Here is a 14,634-nt window from a genome sequence, read left to right as displayed (position 1 = left end):
GGTGTGCAAGATAGTGAAGCTTGAAGCTGGAGAAGGTTGCAAATTTGAGATGAACAGGGCAAGTGATGCCAGGTGGTCAGAGCCATTTTCAACTGATGGATGTGTAGAGCTTGAATTATGGAGCCCGTCGGTCTTTTCAAATCGTCAATCGAAGCCAAGATGGGAGAGATATTAGCATATGAAGTTTCACTAGGGGCCAATTCCGTGCCGGTTTGGTCGCCTCGATCGGTGGGTCTGCAGATGTTTTTTGGAGGTTGACGGGATTTTCAGAGGTGGTATGCATTGTACGAAGCTGGTAGAAAGTGACAGCATGTCAATCGGGGAGCGGGAGGCCAAAATATGTTAAGATGAAGTTTGGATAAGTTGGTGACTGCAGGGTTCAAGATGGTTTTTTGAGTTTTGGTCGCATCGATTGGATGGTCTGGCAAAGTTAGAGTGCGACGGGGTTCATACAGCTTGAGGCCGGCAAGAAGGTCTTTTGGTTGGTTTTCACCCCTCGAGAATCCGATCACCAGGCAGCAAATGGTCATGCAATGAAGATGGGGCAAAAAACAAAGATTTTTTTGAGTTTTTAACAATCGTTTTTGTGAACTTTAAAGGCTTGTGGAGCTGAATTGACGAGCAACTTCCACGTGGAGGTGTATAAACCCACATATGGGTGCCTTTGTGAGAGGGGGAGAGTATTTGTACTGCACTGTGAGCCTTTCATAAGCACAACAAGGAGAGTGAGGGGAGATCCCTCCTATTGTGGCAATGGTGGTTAGCCTCTTGGTGCTGCTCGTGGGCGCTGCAGGGTTATGCCCTGGCAGTTCTAGGGGGGCCAAGCGGTGCTATGGTCATTGCTGGCCATTAACGGTGGGTGGATCTGTAGTGATGATGTGGCATAGAGCTTGTTATCATGCCCAATATTTTGAAGTCAAGGAGAGGGAGCACGTGGGTGCCCCTCTCAAGAGGAGTTTTATGTGTGGCTTGAAAGGCAATATCCCGAGGCCAGCAAGGGGAAGTTCACATGCAATGAAAGAGAGAGAGGTTGGAAATTGGCCAAGTTTCCGGAGCATGCAATATGTGCTAAATTAGGAGTGCCACTTGTGGGCAATGCACAACAATATTCTAAATGGGGTTGCATGAGCCAGATAAACCCAATTTTTTATTTTTTATTTTAAAGTTGAGGTGCTCATGAAGTTGTGAGGGTTCTTTTCCCTGGCAAGTGGTGCAGGAGGACCAAGGGGCTTTTGCCATTTTCCCCCTTTGAGGAGGAGGCTTTTTTCCGTGTTGGCTTTTGAGCCGTTTTGCTCCGTTGTTGAGCATCGAGCGGGGTTTTGTGGAGCCAGGGTGCAGCTATGGAGTTTTGATGCTTGTGTGGAACTGGAGGGCTGTCAATTTATGTTTTGTTCTTGTCGAGGAGTGTGCCAATTTGGAGCTATGTTGTAAATGGTGGTTTTTGTGATTCGAAGCCATCGTTGCTATGCAGTTGTGTAGATTCCCCCTTCCCCCTTCTCTTCTCTGCTTGTGTGCGTGTGTTTTCGAGCGTGTGTTGGTGTGTATATCCCCCCCGAGGTTTATTGTGCACAGAGGGATTGAGAGAGGTTGTGTGTGGGGAGAAGGCAATGAATCGTGTTGTACGGGGTGATTAGGCTCTGTTTGTGTTTTTGCATCGAGTGTGTGCAGATGATTGTGTGAAAACGATGGTTTGCCTATGAGTCGTGTGAGTTTTAAAGGTGAACTCTAGTGGATTGGGATGCTATGTATATCCTGGGCTATAGAGAGGCCTGTTATGTGTGTGCCAGGTGTGTTCCCCTTCCCCCTTTCCATTGTTTTCCTAGTATTGGATGTACAAGGGGCCTATGGGATGTTATTAGGACGAGCCTGGATCAGAACAACTAGTGCAATTCATGATTATGCTAGCTAGACCTTGAATATACAAAGTCCCAATAGAAAAATTCAGATCAAGATAACAATACTAGAAACTGGAAGAAGGCTCTAAGGCCTAAAGAATTTTGTGAAAAGTATGGGAACAAAAAGATTGAAAGAATGTTAGTCTCTCTAAAAAAATTTCCCTTACCTAATATTAATTTAAATGATGTATTGATGGGTAAAGAGCAAGAGAAAGGAAGAGGCAATAGTATCCATAGCAGTTTACTAAATTGAATCGTGGAGAGCAACTAGTTCAGATAGATGGCCGTCTGCCAGAACAATCAACATCAATAAAATTTAATTCTAGAATAGAGGAAGAAACCCATTCACGACCTCTGATGATGGGAATCCAACAGTACTAATAGAAATTTAGAATGATCTAATGGAAGTCGGGAACCCTTTTAATGATTACACTACTGGTATTCAAACTGAGAAAGAAGCAAAGTTGATGGCCAAACAGAAGGGAGGAGGCCCAAACTGGTTACTACCACATGATCAAGAGGTGGAGGAATGAAATATCGGCTCAAAGGAGCATCCCAAAATGATTAGAGATAAAGCAAGGGAACTGTTCCAAAAATACAAGGACATATTTGTGTGCGAACATACTGATCTAATAGGAGTAGATATTGAAGTGTGACAACATAGAATTCCACTAAAACCAAACGCCAGACCAGTTCGGCTACAAAGGTACAAAATGAACATAAATGATGCTAAGAAGGTGAAGGAGGAGATTGACAATCTTCTTAAAGCACGGTTCATTAACAGAGTCAGCATCAAGTAGTGAGTGGCTGTTTCCTATAGTAGTAGTCCCTAAGAAGAATGGGAAGTTGAGTATGCGTGGACTACAAAAAGATAAATGCCTAGACTATCAAGGATCCTTTTTCCATTACCATTCACAACATGATGCTGGACAAAATTGCAGGCCACGAAATGTATAGCTTTATGGATGGCTATAATGGCTACAATCAACTAAAGATTGCACATGAAGATAGGGCCAAGATTGCATTTATTACTGAATGGGGAGAATTCATGTATTTGGTGATGCCATTCCGGCTTTGTAATGCTCCAGCGACCTTTTAGAGGTGCATAATGGAAATCTTCAGTGAATTCTTGCACAAGTTTCTGGCCATCTTCGTGGATGACTACACTGTTTTCTCCACTGAAGAAATGCACTTATTTGACCACATGGCCAAATCTTAGCCCAATTTTTGAGAGCGTGGCTCAAAAGAGATTTTCAAATACTACCTTGTATAAGGATTTGGCGTTACAAGATAGTTTGAGATTTGTCCATATGGCCAAATCTTTAAAACATTGTTGATCCCCAAATTGGATCTAAAGTCTCAAACCCTCTAATATAGTGTTGAAGAGTGCGAAAAGAGTTTCCAGTGCCTTAAAAGATGCGATCAATATGAAGCTAGTACTTTGCCAGCCTAATTGGGATATTATTTTTCATGTACATGTAGATGCTTTTGGCATGGCTATGGGAGCCATACTGGCATATCCTCATGGGAAGAGAGACTACCCGATCTAATTTTCCGGTCGGAGGTTCAATCAGTTCAACAAAGGTACTCAACCACTAAAAGAGAAGCATTGGGGATGGTATTTAGTGCCATCAAAATCAGGCATTACCTACTTTGCAATCTATTCCACTTCTATGTCAATCATCAAGATTTATTGTTTGTGATAAAGTAATATACAAGGAAGGTCGATCAGTTGGATGATGTTTCTTATGGAATTTGAGTTTAAGATTTTCCATAACCCTAGGAAGACACACTATGGGAAATATTTTCTTTCTAGAAGTACAATGGGTTATTCAGAAACATCCTAGAGAGAGGAACCAATAGATGATGAATTATTCTGGAGCACAGTTGAAGAAGAACCAAACCCAAAATGGCAAGATGTCTATGATTTTATTTTGTTAGAAAATTTTCCAGATGACTGGTCCTACAATAAGAGAAAAGCACTCATCATGAAAAGCATGTAATTCACTATCATTGCAGGAGCACTGTGCAGATAAGGAATTGATGGTGTGCTTCAAAGATGTGTGCCATTAAAGGGAAGTATACAGGTTATTACTGAAGCCCATAATGGAGATGCAGGAGGCCATTTTTCAACTGACATCACCTATAAAAAGATTCTTCAAGCAGGATTATGGTGGCAAACAATGATGGCAAATATCAGGGATTTCTGTAAAACCTATAATATATGCCAGTGAATGGGGAGGCCTACAACAACATACATGGCACCTTTAACTCAAGTACAATAACTAGGAGTATTTATGAAATGGGGATTGGATTTCATGGGTATGTTCAAGAAGGTAACTCCCAGAAAGAACACATATATCATTATGGCTACATGTTATGTCAACAAGTGGGTAGAGGCTAAGGCACTTCTAGACAACACGGCTAGATCGATTGTTGTGTTCATTTATGAAAATATCATATGCATCTAGATATGGTTGTCCCATCAAAATAGTGTCAGACGAGGGCACTCATTTCATTAACGACATGATGGAAATTTTGGCGGAACTATTTTTAGTAAAGCACAAGAAATAAATGACGTACTATCCCAGGTGCAATGGTCAAGCAAAAATTAGTAATAAGACAATTAAGATTATTCTCACTAAAATCATGTAGAAGGAGCCCCATCAATGTGATACAAAGCTTCACGGAACCCTATGGGAGTATCAAACTACTCATAAAGTGACTACTCAAATAACACCATTCAAGTTGGTCTATGGTACTGAAGCAGTGGTGCCAATGGAAATTGTCATTCGCAGCTTACAATTGACAGTTGAAAACAGGTTAGATGAGTTGCTAAAATTAGATGAAATCAAACATAGGGCTATGCTGGAACAAGAATTCTTTCAACAAAGAAGGAAGCACTGGCATGGCATTAGGATCAATGTAAGAGAGTTTCAGAGGGGAGATCTGGTACCATTATATCGATCAAAATTGGGACCGAAGAAGCCGAATCTAAAGATAGCTTGGTCAGGGGCTTATGACGTGGACTGGGTGTTTTCCAATGGAACAGTAAGACTTAGAGACTTGTTGGGTTTATTGTTGTCTAGAGTTTACAATGGGGCCAAAATCAAGATATACTATTCCATAGTAGAGGAGCTTCCAATAGAATCAATACCAGATGCAGAAGAAGAACCACTCAACGTATCTTATGGCAGGCCAATTCTAGAACCAGTGGCAACAACAACTTTAGACCAAAAATCAAAAGCAAAAAAACTCGGGGGGTTCACCATTCAGTATCCCCCTATATAACGTGTGTTTGTGGGGTATGAAAAAAGCCCTCTTTTAACATGTACAAATGAATAAAACGACCCCTTATTTTAGGATTTTTTTCAAAATTAAATATAAAAACCCGTTATTTTAATGTATCTCTGTTAAATTGCCTAATATTTTTGCATTTTAAAACCCCTCCTTTTGAACTTATGCTATACATTTTCATGATTATATAGTGCATCCCCCGAGCAAAAAAACTAGCACCAGTTTAGTGAAACACGACCCTGGGTGCCACAATAACAAACATACAAAGGTGCAAGTATGGACTCATCTATGGCATTCATGAGGTGGCTCCTCCATAAACCAATGTATCTATGATCCGTTAAAGTGGTCATGGCTGGTCAGGAGCATGGCAAGAATTTATGAGTTTTTAGATCTTTTACTATTAATCCACTCTCCATTGTGAGTTTTGCTAAAACAATATATATCTTAATGCAAGATAAAGGCTCACATTAGCATTCTAAAATAAAATGAAAAGGAAGCAAAACAAAAACAATAAAATTTAAAAGACCCATTGACAAACTAAAACAAAAGAGTATTTAACGCTTCTATAAGAGAAGGTAGGTCTAATGAAAATAATAAAAAATTTTAATGAAATGGATGTGTATGAGGTCCTTAAATAAATGGATTTTTTCACAAAAAAATACTAAGGAAAATTTCAATGAGTGAACCACATCATGGGATCAAACTCCTATGAGTATAATCTTTAATCCCTTGTTCTCTAATGCCATTTTGAGCCGGCCAAAAATAATTTCTTTGTTTTTTGGCTTGCTCAGAAGGCATTAGAGAACAAGGTATTTAGGAGTGCATCCATTTCAGGTTTATGCTCTACCCCATGCCTTGTATGTAGAAAGGCTCCTTGGAGGAGGTTTGTACAAGGAAAATAATAAGTGAGCACATCGTGGTGCCCAATGCTACGGACATTGAGGTGCATGTGATAGGGGATCCCCGATTGCCTCACCATGGCACCTTGGTTGCGTCTATGCTCAATCTCTCTCTTTTGGGATGGTGGATGGTGAAACCGAGCTGGGGTTTCTCTCGCAAAACAACGCCCAATTCATGAGAAGTTATTCTTAGTGTTGCTCTTTGATAGGTCAGGTTGTAGCCGCTATTGCAAGGGTTTCAAGGTTGGATCAGGTGTTGGTTTTCAAGTAGTTGGCATGTGTGAGATGATTGACTACTTGATGGAAATTATCAAATTGTTGTGTTGTTCAGCCAAGATTTGTGGTGCTCTTGGGTCTGTGGAGGTCTATTTTGGATGGTCCAGATCCAGGCCCTTTTTGTCTAGGTTCCTTGGTGGTGGGTGATGGAGTGAATGGGCTCCTTCCTTGCGACAAGTTCTAGTCCGTTTGTGATCTTTTGTCTGCAGTACAAGCATACAAGGGTGGGGTGGCAAGCCCCCGTGGATGGTGGCACCCCTTGTAGTCGGATCTTTTTGGTCTTAATGGGTTCATCAATTTCTTCTGTTTACTAGTATGTGGGGTGGCTCCCCTATTAGCCTAATATATGATATGTGTATCGTGATAATCCAAATGTAATTCTTTCTGTGGCTCCTACACAATATGTGAGGAGATTATATGGTGTTGTCATGCTTTATTAATAAGATTTTAACCTCTCACGTTTGTATGGTCTTGTTTTAAAAAGAAAGGAATGCATTCATAGGAGTTTGATCTTTTTTTGTTTTGCAATACTCACAATTGTGAGTTGAGAGAATTTATATTAACGCAAAAAGAATACAATTTCCTTGTAGCACTTCATGTGCCTTGAGGGGGCTAGGGTTCCAACAGAGTTTTGTACATAGATAAAGAGGATACAAAACCAACATTGACACACCTAGCCTCTTGAGAGTTCTAAGGAGCTCAATGTCTGAATCCATTCTTCATCCTTGTGAACTGACCCTCTTCTTGCTCCTCATAGAGTTTGATCCTACTACGTGCATTTACTTGGAAAAGTCAATATATCCATTCACAATTGTGAGTTTGGCCCAAAAAAAGACAAGGAGTTTAATTTTACTAGTAAAACGGCGCCGCCTTCGGCGGCATGGCCCCTCTTACCTCAAGCCTCATGCAGAACAACCTGTACCATTGCACGACGTCTACCATGCGATTCCTTGTGGGCATAGTGTACACTTAGAGAATGCAAGCACAGGCATAGGTAGCACCACAACAACGTGACATAGAGAACATCTAAAGAGACACACCCGCCTTTAATATGTGCTACCAGGAGCACCTACATCTATCTCTGAGCCATGGTGGTGATAACCTTAGACTCATTGGGTTCTACAGTGCCCATCATCCATGCAGCAGGGCCGCCTCTCTCTCTATCTCTCTCTCTCTCTCTCTCTCTAACTCTCTCTCTCTCTCTCTCTCTCTCTCTCTCCATACCGAGGGAATGAAGTCTTCCGTGCCATGAGAACCAAACGGTAGGGAATGAAGTCTTCCCTGCCATGAGAACCAAAGGGGGGGGGGGGGGGGGGGGGGGGGAGAGAGAGAGAGAGAGAGAGAGAGAGAGAGAGAGTTCAGTGTCGGGCTTCCTACGTTGTGGTAAATCCCTCATACAACTCTTCCCAGTAGGTATCAAGAGGGACTCAGCTTGATCATCGTGACAACTGAGGAGAAATGCTGACGGTTTTTTCTTATCAAGGAACAAATAGCATCTTGCCAATTTATAGGGATGATTTCAACGTTTTCATGATAGCTCAAGGCAAGTACCTGCCTTTGCAACTATTTCTGGTAAAATAGATATAGGAGTGCCTCCTCCATCTGAAGGTGACGACATTAAGACTGATTGCATGGATTTGGAAAAAGGTTTAGATATGAGAGAGTTACTGGTGATGGTTGAAGAGGATGAAGCTTCTATATCTAAGATCTAGCAATATGATGACAAAGGGATAAAAGCTATATTGCCAGATTTTGTTATGTATATGATCACATGTCTGTTGATATGCTCATCCCTCGGCACTGAACTATCTCTCTCTCTCTCTCTCTCTCTCTCTCTCTCTCTCTCTCTCTCTCTCTCTCTCTCTCTCTCTCTCTCTCTCTAGGGGGAAGATTTTTTTATCTCTCTCTTTTCTTTAAAAAACTTATTGAAAATGAATAAAATTTGTTGTTCTCTATCATAAAATGATTGAAAATAAATACTCAGAGCGATCGCACGGCAACATTTACTCGAGAACTGTGTTGAGCAATGCCATACATACATAGCCCAAACGTAGGCATCGACACTCATGAGCACGGTGGGCATGCAAGCGCACATACACACACACTCATGCAGATAGAGGAGGTAGTTGCTTCAGCCAAAGCTACACACACACACACACACACACACACACACACACACACACACACACACACACACACACACACACACACACACGCAAGGAGCAGGCCCACTCCAGCTGGTTGATCATCATCTTATATAGCATGCATGGGTAGATATATTAGCGAGAAGCGATACAACATCCATGCTCTTATCAACGAAGGGTTTTCCATGCATGAGGCAACTTGTGAGCGGAAACATTACAGCATATCAAGAAACACAGACATGTTGGGCTTTAAGCCCACCTGCACAGCAGCCTTGCCTCATTATGTGGTTTAGCAAGGAGATTCCAACACCTCTCTCTCTCTCTCTCTCTCTCTCTCTCTCTACAGTGCATCAATGAGGTTCTACCAACTTGCATCTCTCTCTCTCTCTCTCTCTCTCTCTCTCTCTCTCTCTCTCTCTCTCTCTCTCTCTCTCTCTCTCTCTCTCTCTCTCTCTCTCTCTCTCTCTCTCTCTCTCTCTCTGTGGTGCAGCTATTGAAAGCTGAGACACATTTTGGACGAACACTGCACGATGCCAGACAATCCCCCCCCCCCCCCCCCTCTCTCTCTCTCTCTCTCTCTATGCAAGACAATGTCAAGCACATGTGTGGGGCTCTCTCTCTCTCTCTCTCTCTCTCTCTCTCTCTCTCTATGCAAGACAATGTCAAGCACATGTGTCTCTCTCTCTCTCTCTCTCTCTCTCTCTCTCTCTCTCTCTCTCTCTCTCTCTCTCTCTCTCTCTCTCTCTCTCTCTCTCTCTCTCTCTCTCTCTCTCTCTCTCTCTGCCGGTCTCCCTATTGAGCGTAAGCAGCCCCCCCCCCCCCCCCCCCCCCCCCCTCTCTCTCTCTCTCTCTCTCTCTCTCTCTCTCTCTCTCTCTCTCTCTCTCTCTCTCTCTCTCTCACTCAGGACGGCAAGGATGAGGAGGGGTTTGGGGGGAATGCGAGGTGGAGCAAACACAGAATGCGAGAGGGGCATGGCCCGAACGGGAGAGTGGGCAGGCATTTGTGACTCTCTCTCTCTTTGTGCAGTTCATGACGCCTGCAGCATTTGACTCAACGCCCTAGAGTTAGGCACGTCCCTTCGAGACTCTCTCTCTTCGTGCAGTCTCTGTCCACTATCGGGCGTTAGGGCACACCGGTCAGAATGAACTGTTGTTGACACGTGTTCGGGGGGAGGGCCGGAATCCCTTCCCCCATTATAATAGTATAGATATAGATAGATTGAAAAGGGGATAAGAAAGGATGGGGGAAGGAACTTGGAAGGGGGTTGAAGATGAGGAGGGAGCAAGGGATTGTTTCATGTTTTGTTGCCTGCTCGTGTGTGGACGCCCAACCCAACCGTCACCCATGTCAACAGGCCCATCCCGCGCTCGCTCTATAGAGATCAGCCACGTATGTGCGAGCCGCGGTCCATGTGGCACAATGACCTTCTTTCCTTGGCTTGTTATAGTAGGCGTTCGAGTAGTCGATTCATGCAAGCAATCATTGTAGAGAGAATTGCGTCAAATTAGGGTAAAACCGACTTACTGCTTAATCTTTTACCTATGTCAGCTTTTCCCCTGTCTCAGTTCTGTACCTTCTGGAGCCTGGAAACAACAAAAGCAGCTCCTCCCATTGGTTGCCTCACGTTGATCCTCTGATTTTGGTTTATTCCCTTCCATTCCAGCTACTCGCTTCTTCTTTCAAGAGCCCCCCTTTTCCACTTTTAGCACCTAAGTTCAATCCCAGCTTTCCTACTCTACTGTAAGTTTATAGTAACGCTCAAAAAAGAGCAGCCCTTGAAGCTCAATGCTTGCAAGGTGACCCTGCTCTACCGTATTCATTATATTTATGAATTTCTTGCATTATTTTGTAATTTCTCCTTCGTCTTCTTTTTCACGATGCAGCAGCAGGAGCTCCTTCCCCTACGCCATAGCCCGCTCCCCCCATTCCGAGGCACCTCCCTTCAGGTTGTCCCCGTCTTTGCCGGCGCTCTTCTCCCCCTGAATGGTGATATCGCCATGAAAACCTCTGTCGCACGTCACGACCCCCTAAGCTTGTCGCATGGCGAGCAACGTGTAGGACAGACGTCTTTGCAGGCAGTATTCGAGGATGGGAAGCTCTCCCGTGGAATCTTTGGAGTGTCCGAGTGAGAAGCATCAGCCATGGTGGACTCGCTTAGGGCCCAATTTCTCCACAGACTCTCTCCCTGCTGACAATCACCTCATGTCTAGCTTCATCTCTAACGATGCCACGTTGATAAACGAAAGGTAGGCTTGTCGTTTTGGAAGCCCTTGCCAGAGCCCATGAGAAACTGATATGCAACATCAGTATTTGGCACAGGCAACCCCCACGCCGATTCGAGGTCATTGCCAAGATTACAAACCATCTATCTTAGAGCAGCACCTCACACATGGTGATGTGGATATTTCTATGGAGCAATAATCAGAGCATAGACATGTTAATCTCTCATCTTCAGATGAAGAACACCATTCTCAATCTTCAATCCTTATTTCTGAGTGTCACTGGGAGCAGTCTGAAAACCGTTATGTAGCTCGGGTGAAGCTTATGTGCATCCCTCCTCCTCTTGGTCTGCACTACCTGCATTACCTACCCTATTCTGGTTTCCGTGCGCAATAGCCCCCAAATTCCCAACGTTTATTTGATTGCCTCTTTTTCTCTCTCTCTCTCTCTCTCTCTCTCTCTCTCTCTCTCTCTCTCTCTCTCTCTCTCGACTTCAATGAACTCCCGTGGCGCCTCTGTCTCTTTCACTGTCACTGTTTACGCAGGCCACACTGCCTGAAGTTGCCCGGAGCAAGCAGGTGCTGCCATGTGGCATGGGGGGGGGGGATCCCCTCCCCCTTTATCTATTAGTATACATGAATTGAAGTATCGATTCATTGAAATTTTCTTTGATCTTTTAATTTTGGAAAGAGTCCTTTCATTCAAGGATCTTTTTTTTCCCTCAAAACTCACAATTGTAAGTAGATTATATTAATAAGGCAAACAAACAACAAGTTCATGTCATGCCTGTGTCGAGCCATCACAACTTTACATGGCCATGATTACATCGATTGAAAGGGGAGCCACCCCATGGCAAGAGATGAGGTTACATGTTTACCCAAGAGAGTCATCCATGGTGGTGTCTAAGGTCTAATTTCACTCATCTGAGTTAATTTGTCTCTTGTTGTTGATGATCGCCTCCCTACTTTCTTGGATTATCTTCGTAAACTCGGTTGTTTCCAATGTGGTCTCAAATATCCGAGTGTTATTTGCCTTATTTGCCTTCCAAGATCTTATAAAGGTTCAATTTTTTTTAACTTTTCTGCCTGCTATTAAAGGCTTTAGAGGACAAGGCATTATGGAGTGTATTCATAGAAGTTTGATCCTATGATAGGAAATATTGCAATATTTTGATTTGTGAAAGAATCTCTTTATTTGAGAATCTGTTAAAGATTCATTTTATCCAATTGTTTTATTAATTCTTATGCTTACTAGACCTAACTTTTCTTGTAAAACCATTAAAATATTATTTTGCTTTAATTTGTCAACAAGTATCTTTATTTTATTATTTTTATTTTACTTTCTTTTTATTTTATTTTTTTAGAATACCAATGTCATCTTTTCACTTTGTTGTTTAAGTGGCTCTATCAAAAGATATAACGCTTTGTGATTATGGATGTAGTTGGACAATATAGTTTTATATTAAAACACAACAAAAATGACATATAATTGTAGGCACCCGTTAAGACATACTCTTGATAACTCTAGTTCCCCCTTAACACGAGAAAGCCTTTGTGACTCCTCACCTTGTTAAATTATTTCTTATGCTTATTAGACTTACCTATTTTTATGAAAACGTTAAGGGGGAAGGGGGGGAGGGGGGGGGGGGGGCGCGGCGGGGGCCTTGTGACGTAAATTAGCCGAGATACTATTTTTTGTCTAGCACCAAGGCAAGGCCATAGCATTGTTATAACTTATTAGGTTAGCTATACTATTTGTAGTTTATGAAAGCATAAAACCCTACTACTTGGTTGTAAGGTTTCTTAGGGTACCACACACAAGGAGGGTGATTGTTTGAGTTACCCATCCTCACTTAAAATAACTTCACGTCAAAGAGATCCCCTTCGATATAAGTGTTACCATATATGTGTGGTAGTGATGTGTGTGATCACACTTAGACTGTTGGTGCATTTTTTTACTCACTAAGAGGTTTTTTTTTCGTGCATTGTATATACACCCATCACTCTAGGCTATGTTATCTTTCCATTGTAAACTAAGAAATACACTCTTTGTTGTGTGCCTTGAGCTTTCTTCATCTTCGCCATGCTATGTGTGTTTTCCTACAACAACAATTGGTATTAGTGCTTGTTGCATCCTCTCGGGCTAAATTGCCAACAGTTCCATCATATGCCTACTCATTTTCTCCAATTTTTGTGAGCTTTGGTGCACGTCACCAAGTCAAAAAATACATTGAGGGAGGTCCTAGAGCTTGGTCTGCTCAAATTTTTGATTCAGGCTTATTTCGGTCTCAGTTTCCACTATAGGCAGTGTAGCGCATGCAATTTCGTCATTTTCTGTGAAATTTTTGTTAGTGCCGTTTTCTGCATAATAAGACCCTCATTGTCTTCTATGGGTTGTGCTATATAACACGTGTTGGTCCCACTTTGTTTTCCTCTTTTTGGATAGTTTTCACATCAGATATAGGCATTCGCCATGACTGACAACAACATAGATGTGTTCAAGATGTTTGTTGTGCTGAGGATAGATTGGATGGGGACAATTACCCTATGTGGTCTTACATGATGCAACATGTACTTGTGTCGAAGGGAATTTGGAATATTGTGCACAGCATTGATATACATTCTTGGTCTAAAGATGTAGGCGATCTTGAGGATGTTGCAGGTTTTGGTGGCAGGGTTGCTACTGCCAGAGCTGTTTTGCCTACGGTTGAGCAAGCTCGTTGGGATGTAAAAGATGCACAAGCTCATGCATTGTCTGTGAAGCGCACTATTACTTCTTATATTTGCTCAGTAAAATCTATAAAACAGGCTTGGGATATTTTGGCTGGTCTTTATGCAAGTTGCAATGAGGGTAAAATTGCATTGCTATGTAAAGAGTTGGAGTCAAAGATTATGCATGAGAAAGTTGAGATGGAAACTTTCCTTACTGGTGTCAAGGATATTAATGAGAAACTTATTTTTGGAGACAAAGTCATTTCTGACAGGTCCCTTGTGCAGACTATTCTTGATGCTTTGCCAGGTTCTCAATAGACTTTTGCTAGTTCTTGGAGTCTTATGACCCAAGGAAATTCAGAATTTGTCAGGTTTAATGCATTATGCACATTGCTGTTGCAAGAGTCACTTTTTTACAAAAGAAAAAAGGTTGAACTGTGTGCAGTTAAACATGCCTTTATTGCTGCTCAAAGAAAAGGTGGTAATAGCAATGTAGCCACTTCCCATGGTCCTTCTACAAGTGGTAAATCTCTTGTTCCTAATGCTTTTGCTGGCAACAATTCTTCTAGGAATTCTTGTGAAAAGGGAAAAAAATAAGATGTGTTGCCATTGTTGTCAAGCTAATGAGCACTTGATCAAGTAGTGTCTGAAATTAAAGGCAAAAGAGGCTAAGCAGACAGAGGTTGGCTCCATTACAAGTGCAACTATCACTGAGTCTTTTCTGAAAGAAAATTGTGATGCTAATGTTGATAGAAAATGAGCTTTTAGTGCAGAGTGCACTTATGATCCTTCTGTCCATGATGCATATATGTCAGTTGGTGCAGATACTCATGTGTGGTTCTTTGACAATGGTTCTACAAAACACATTACCTCTCATTGTGACGTGTTTACCTATCTCAAGGATGTCCCTCATGGGAATTCAGTCACTTGTGCCAACAATACCTCTTAACCGGTCAAGGGAGTTGGAAAGATTGTGTTGTCTACTGCGAATGGCAGTCCTTTCACAATTGTTGACGCCCTTTAAGTAGTTGGGATGAAGAAGAACCTTCTGTTTGTATCTGCACTTGCTAAACTTGGTCTTGTTGTGAAATCTATAGAAAACAGATGTATAATTCATGATCTTACTTTTGGTGATGAGATTGTTGCATCTGGAATTTTATGCCATGGGTTGTATAAGCTTACTTTGAATGT

Source organism: Adiantum capillus-veneris, chromosome 5 (genome assembly GCF_014529385.1).
Source record: "Adiantum capillus-veneris isolate H3 chromosome 5, ASM1452938v2, whole genome shotgun sequence".
Taxonomy (NCBI): Eukaryota; Viridiplantae; Streptophyta; class Polypodiopsida; order Polypodiales; family Pteridaceae; genus Adiantum; species Adiantum capillus-veneris.
Note: the sequence above shows the minus strand (reverse complement) of the source record.